Raw genomic sequence first — 7,497 nt, forward strand, 5'->3', positions numbered from 1 at the left:
CAGTGCAGAATTGCAGATGACAGTCTCATAGCAACGAAAAAGTTTTGGAACACAAATAAAAGTTTTGTACACCATCTGGTCCAGGTAACTTCTGACTTTTCAGTTTCCTTAGAACTTTCTGTCTAGTTATGTTAACTTCGCACACTTGACACCTGGAACTTCCACTGTGTTGCCTTTAAGGCATTTGTTTAGTTTATTATATTTTCGCTTTAGTAATTTGTTTGTTATCATTTTCTAGTTAAAGTTAAGGTTGTTTAAAGTAAATTCGTTGTCTGTGTTATATCGCGGCATGCAATGACGTCACACCCAGTTACGCTGCGTCTTGTGGGAAAATACCAGTTTGGAGAAACGGGAAGGGGGGGGCTTATGTGTGCAGGATCAGCGCGAAAAAAGTTTTCTTTCTACGCACTAGAAACATTAGTGAAGCAACGCCGTAAGTTCATGAGATAATCGATATGTTGAATTAAAAATGTTAACGCTGATTCTGTTAAAAGTAATGACGGTTGATAAAGTTTATGTTTTTTGTTATTTAAAGAGTTGCGGATAGTTTGTGTTGAGGTGTATTTAAAGCCAGTTGATGGCGTAGGTAGATTCTGACTGTATGTTGCACTTTAATGTAATATAGTTGTTGTAGTTTTACTTTTGCAAGTATTTATGATGTAAATGTGATGTCAAGAAGGAAACAAATACTGTATATATTTTGTATTGTTTTATCAACAATTTTCACCATACGTTAATGTGGAAGAATGAACAGTAAACGGTTAATCTTACTGGGACCGCCTCATTGATTGGTTTATGCTTGGTGTTTAGTTCAGAGTTCTTCTACACCTGTGCGAGAACACTACATCCACCATACTGCTAATGTCTTCCACGGTGACGATCTGTGCAACATACTTATTCAGTTCATTCACCATTTTGTTATCACCCATTACAACCTCTCCAGCGACATTTTCCAGTGGTCCAATATCTACTCTCACCTTTCATTAACACTTTATGTATCTGAAGAAACTTTTAATATCCTCTTCAATATTATTGGCTATCTTACTTTAAAAGTAAGCAGGAAGTATCATATTGTCAGAATAACACACCTGGTTCATTAATGTCATTCAGGAGGAAAAAGTCCATAGTCCTTAACCAGTCTGGTATATATATATGATTCCACATATTTTTTATATTTATTTATGACACAGAGAATGTTTGGCCCACAAATCCTATGCTAGCTATGTTATGGAGCTTAGGTGCTCAGCGGTCTCCCAATCTATGTCGGGTCTCACCAATATACAGGAGTCCACAGCGGGAGCACTGGGTACAGTAGACAACTCCAACAGACTCACAGATGAAGAATCACCTCATTTGATAGGACTGTTTGGGGCCCTGAATGGTAGTGAGGGAGGAGGTGTAGGGGCAGGTGCGGCACATGTTGCGCTTGCGAAGGTAAGAACCTGGAGGGAGATCGGACGGGAGGGAGAAATGGAGAAAGGAGTCACATAGGGTGCGATGCCTGTCGAAAGTATAAAGTGAGGGGGGGGGGGGGAAGTAAAATGAGCTTGGTGGTGGGACCCCACTGGAGATGACATAAGTTACGGTGCTTGACCTAACTTGCCCCCGCATCCAGCACATAATAGTCCATAACTCCAAAGCCAGTCCATCCTTCCTCAAGTAAGGAGTGCAGAAATGCACACAGTACTCCAGGTGCGGCCTTCTCAATACCCTGAATAGCTGCAACAAAATTCTCTCGTCGGGTCCCCAGCAATCTCCTCCCTCATTTCCCACAGAATCTGGGGAGAGAGATTGATCCAGCCTTACGTGTTCCATGATTCCTAACCCTTCCTCCTTCTTAATACTTACATTCTGCGGAAAATGAACGCAACTCTCCCCGAACTCATGATTTCTCCACCCAACTCTTCCAGCATTATTCTGCTCATTAGTATTGGGGCGCTATCATCTGTATTATTCAGGTAATATTGTTCTCTGACAGGACCATCTGATTATTATATTCCTGGAGATCTTCATCAGTGCCTTAGGATTGATGCCTAGGATCCTAGGATGCCTCCTAGGATTATGATCTACGCAATCCAATCCTGGTCCCTCTTTCTACCTCCCCTCTCACACTCCCCCAGTTGAAGAGAGTCCCCTGTACACCCCCCTTTATGGAGCAGATCCCGGGGGTACAACTATGACGCAGAGTGTCAGCACATCAAAAACATCTGGCAAATGTGGTGCTACACTAGGGAAACACGACAAAGTGGTCCTTGGAACATTTCAGTAAAAAGATCGCGATCTTTATACAGCTTTTAGAAATAGAGCTATAATGTTGTCATAGTTACAGTAAAGAAGAGTACTGTAAATGAATTTATTGGCTTGTGGCGTTTTGAGGACTGGGCGTTGTCCTGCACCACCACCTAGTGGCTAACAGTGGAACTACAGCAGCACTCTCAGCAACTCCTCGCACTGTAAAATGCTGTTAATTCATATTCTCGGGATCCGATGGCCCGAAACAAACTTTTCCGTTCGGCCAGGTGCTATTTTATTAATGTTCCAATACTTGTTCAATCCACTTCTTTAGAAGATGTTGCACAGTAACATTGAACCCAGCTCAAGGAAACCCAGGAAAGCAAACGGCTGCGTCTGCAGGGCGTGTGGAAGTGGACTCTAACAGAGGTGGAGGAGGGTGGAGGCGAGGGGAAAGTGTAGGAACTCGGGGCCCGTTCTGTGGGAATTGCAGACTTTACCCACAGCAGCAGATAGTAAGCCTCTGAAAGTTTCCCAGCAGGGGTGGTTACGTGTGTAAGGAGGCGCGAGAAGAGTTTTAAAAAGGAGTGGTGGACCAATGGATTCGCGATTCATTAGCAATTAAAAGTAAGGTAGGGTCAAAGCAGAGCGGCTATTGTGTGACTGGACCAGTGCAGGAGTGGGAACTCGAGGCTTTGCTGAGGTAAGTAGCAGGTAAGGTTTTTGTAGTGGTTGAATCACTAAATTACAGCTAATTAAACAAAGTAGGGATGATGCAGGATCGGGCGATGTGCTGTAGCTGCATGCTGTGGGAGCTGGTGGACCTCATTGTGGCTCCTGGTGACCACATCTGCAGCGAGTGTTGGCTGCTCGAGGAACTCAGGCTCAAAGCTGATGACCCGGAATCTGAGCTTCAAACACTGCGGCACATCCGGGAGGGGGAGAGTTACCGGGATTCTCCATCTCACGAGTTAGTCACACTCATTAGATTAGCTCCATTAATTTCGGTCTGTGGTCAGGGACAAGAGGGTGTGACTGCGAGTGAGGTGGGTAGTGGGATCCAAGAGACAGTGCTGGAGGAGCCTCAGCTTGTCCTGCAGGTCTGAGACTCCTGCTCCCTGTGTGGATGACAGGGGGGGCTGTAGGAAGGACGAGCAATCTAACTGTGGCACCATGGTTCAGGGAGCCATTCAAGAGGGGGAGGAGAAGAGAAATATTAATGGTAATTTGGGATAGCGTAATCAGGGGAATAGACGGAGTTCTCTGTCGCGAGGATAGAGTGTCCCGAAGGCCGTGTTGCCTGCCTGGTACCTGGGTTTGGGACATCTGACCTGCAGAGGAATTTGCAGTGGGAGGGGAAAGATCCAGTTGTCGTGGTCAATGGGAGTACCAGTGACATAGGTAGAACGAGGAAAGAGGTTCTGTTGGGGGAATTTGAGCAGCGAGGGACTAAATTAAAAGTAGAACCAAGAAGGTGGTAATCTCTGGATTATTACCTGAGCCACGAGCAAATTGGCACAGGGTCAAGAAGATTAGAGAGTTAAATGCATGGCTCAAGGATTGGTGTGGGAGAAGTGGGTTTGAATTCATGGGAAACTGGCACCGGTATTGGGGAAGGAGGGAGCTGTACCAATGGGACGGGCTCCACCTGAACCGTAATGGGACCTGGATCCCAGCGAATCACATAACGAGGGCTGTGGATAGGCTTCAAACTAAACAGTAGGGGGTGGGTTCAACAGATTGGAGAAGTATGGATAAAGTAAAAGAGAGAAGTTTGGATAAGGTAAAATCAAAGGGTAAGAAAAAGAGAAAAGAGAGAGTGAAGAGAAGTCAAGTGCAAAAGAGTAAAAGATTACAAGATTTTAAAAGCACAATGAGTGTAAGGGCATTTTGTCTGAATGCCTGTAGTATTTGAAACAAGGTCAGTGAACTTGTGGCACAAATCAGTACAAAGACATATTATTTAGTGGCCATTACAGAAATGTGGTTGCAGGGTGGAGAGGATTGGGAATTAAATATCCTAGGATACCAAGTAATACGGAAAGATAGGCAGGAAGGTAAGGGAGGTGGGGTGGCGCTCTTAATTAAGGATGAGATCAGAGCAAGTAGTGAGAGATGATATAAGATCTAAGGAGCAGAATGCTGAATCCATCAGGGTAGAGATCAGGAATAGTAAAGGGAAAAAAAAATCACTGGTGAGAGTTGTCTATCGGCCACCGAATAACCTCACAGTGGCACAGGCAATAAACAGAGAAATACCTGAGGCGTGTAAGAATGCAAGAGCAGTTATCGTGGGGGACATTAACTTGCAAATGGATTGGGTGAATCAAGCTGGTCGAGGCAGACTTGAGGAGGACGTCATAGAATGCATCCATGATGGTTTTCTTGAACAGCATGTTACTGAACCTACAAGGGAATGTGCTGTCCTAGATCTGGTCCTGCACAATGAGACAGGTAAAATTAGTGATCTTGTAGTTAGAAATCCTCTTGGAAAGAGTGATAATGGTATGATTGATACAAATGGAGTAATACAGATGATCATACAGGTGCAATAGTTCAATCTAAAATCAGTGTATTATGCCTAAACAATAGAGACTACAATGGGATGAGGGAATATTTGGCTAGTGTAGACTGTGAACACAGGCTATATGGTGGGACAGTTGAGAAATAGTGGAAGACTTTCAAAGAGATTTTTCACACTGCTGAACAAAAGTGGATTCCAGTTAAAAGCAAGGACAGTGAGGGTGGGGAGAGTCAGCCTTCGATAACTAAGGAAATAAAAGAAGGCATCAAACTAAAAGCTCGTGCGTACAAAGTCACCAAGAGTAGTGGGAAACTGGAAGATTGGGAAAATTTTAAAAACCAACGAAGAACCACTGAGTGAGCAATAAAGAAAGGGAAGCTAGATTATGAAAATAAACTAGCACAAAATATAAAAACAGACAGTAAAAGTTTTTATAAATATATAAAGCAGAAAAGGGTGGCTAAAGTGAAGCAACACACACAAAATGCTCAGGACGAAGGGTCTCGGCCCAAAACGTCGACTGTACTTCTCCCTATAGATGCTGCCTGGCCTGCTGCATTCCACCAGCATTTTGTGTGTGTTGCTTCAATTTCCAGCATCTGCAGATTTCCTCATGTGTGCGAGGCTAAAGCGAATGTAGGTCCCTTGGAGGACGAGAAGGAGAAATTGACATTGGGTAATGAGGAAACGGCTGAGGCTTTGAATGACTATTTTGTGTTGGTCTTCATGGCGGAGGACACATCTAACATGCCAAAGAGTGATGTTATGGATGCAATGGGAGGTGTGGACCTTGATACAGTAGCTATCACTAAAGAGGCCGTGTTGAGCAAACTTGTGGGTAGACAAGTCTCCTGGTCCAGATGGAATGCATCCCAGGATACTGAAAGAAATGGCAGGCTTTATAGTAGATTTACCAAAATCCTCTGGACCCTGGGCAGGTTCTGGCAGATTAGAAGACAATGAATGTTACGACACTGTTCAAACAAAGATGTTGGCAAAAGGCAGGTAACTATAGGCCAGTTAATTGAACATCTGTAGTTGAGAAAATGCGTGAAACTATCATTAAAGAAGAAATAGTGAGACATCTGGAAAGAAATGGATCCATCAGGCAGATGCAGCACGGATTCAGCAAAGGCAGGTCCTGTTTGACAAACTTACTGGAGTTCTTTGAGAATATATCAAGTACAGTGGATAGAGGGGAACAGATGGACTTTACTTACTTGGATTTCCAGAAGACATTCGATAAGGTGCCACATAAAAGACTTATCCATAAGAAAGGATGCATAGAGTTGGAGTGATGTATTAGCATGGATAAAGGATGAGTTAACTAATAGAAAGCAGAGAGTTGGGATGCATGGGTGCTACTCTGGTTGGCAATCAGTGGTGAGCAGTGAGCCACAGGGATCGGTGCTGGGCCCGTAACTGTTCACAAAATATATTAACAATCGGGAAGAGGAGACCGAGTGCAGTGTATCTAAGTTTCCTGATGATACTAAATTGAGTGGAACAACAAATGGTGCAGAAGGCATGGAGAGTCTGTGGAGAGATTTAGATAGGTTAAGTGAGTGAGTAAGAGTCTAGCAGATGGAGTACAATGTTGATAAATGCAAGGTCATCCGCTTTGGAAGGAAAAATGAAAGAGCAGATTATCATTTAAATGGTGAAAGATTGCAGCATGCTGCTGTGCAGAGGGACTTGGGAGTGCTTGTGCATGAATCACAAAAGGTTGGTTTGCAGGTGCAGCAGGCTATCAAGAAGGCAAATGGAATGTTGGACTTCATTGCTAGAGGGATTGAATTTACGAGCGGGGAGGTTATGCTCCCTGAGGCCGCACCTGGAGTACTGCATGCAGTTCTGGTCTCCTTACTTGAGGAAGAATATACTGGTTTTGGAGGCGATGTAGAGGAGGTTCACCAGATTGATTCCGGAGATGATCAGGTTAGACTATGAGGAGAGACTGAGTCACCTGGGACTGTATGCGCTGGAATTCAGAAGAATGAGAGGAGACCTTGTAGAAACATATAAAATTATGAAAGGAATAGATAAGGTAGAGGCAGGAAAGTTGTTTCCACTGGTAGATGAGACTAGAACTAGGGGAAATAGCCTCAAGATTCAGGGGAGTAGATTTAGGACGGAGATGAGGAGAAACTGTTTTTCCTAGAGAGTGGAGAATCTGTGGAATTCTCTGCACAATGAAGCAGTGGAAGCTACCTCCGTAAATATACTTAAGAGAAGGTTGGGTAGATTTTTGCATAGTAGGGGGATTAAGGGTTATGGGCAAAAGGCAGGTAGATGGAGATGAGTCCATGGCTCGATCAACCATGATCATGATTAACGGATAAGGAGGCCATGGATGGACATATCAGAATGGGAATGGGAAGTGGAATTAAAATGGGAGGCCACTGGGAGATCCCGCTTTTTCAGGTGCTCGGCGAAGTGGTCTCCCTGTCTACGCCGGGTCTCATCGATATACGGGAAGCCACACCAGAGGAACACTGGACATGGTAGATGACCCCAACAGACTCACTGGCAAAGTGTCGCCTCACCTGGAAGGACTGTTTAGGGCCCTGAATGGTGGTGGAGGAGGAGATGTAGGGGCAGGTGTAGCACTTGTTCTGCTTCCAAGGATATGTGCCAGGAGGAAGATCAGTGGGAAGGGAGGAATGGACAAGGGAGTTACGTAGGGAGCGATCCCTGCGGAACACAGAAAGTGGGGTGGGGGGGGATGTGCTTGATTGTGG

The sequence above is a fragment of the Hemitrygon akajei genome, chromosome 16 (assembly GCF_048418815.1).
Source record: "Hemitrygon akajei chromosome 16, sHemAka1.3, whole genome shotgun sequence".
Classification (NCBI taxonomy): Eukaryota; Metazoa; Chordata; class Chondrichthyes; order Myliobatiformes; family Dasyatidae; genus Hemitrygon; species Hemitrygon akajei.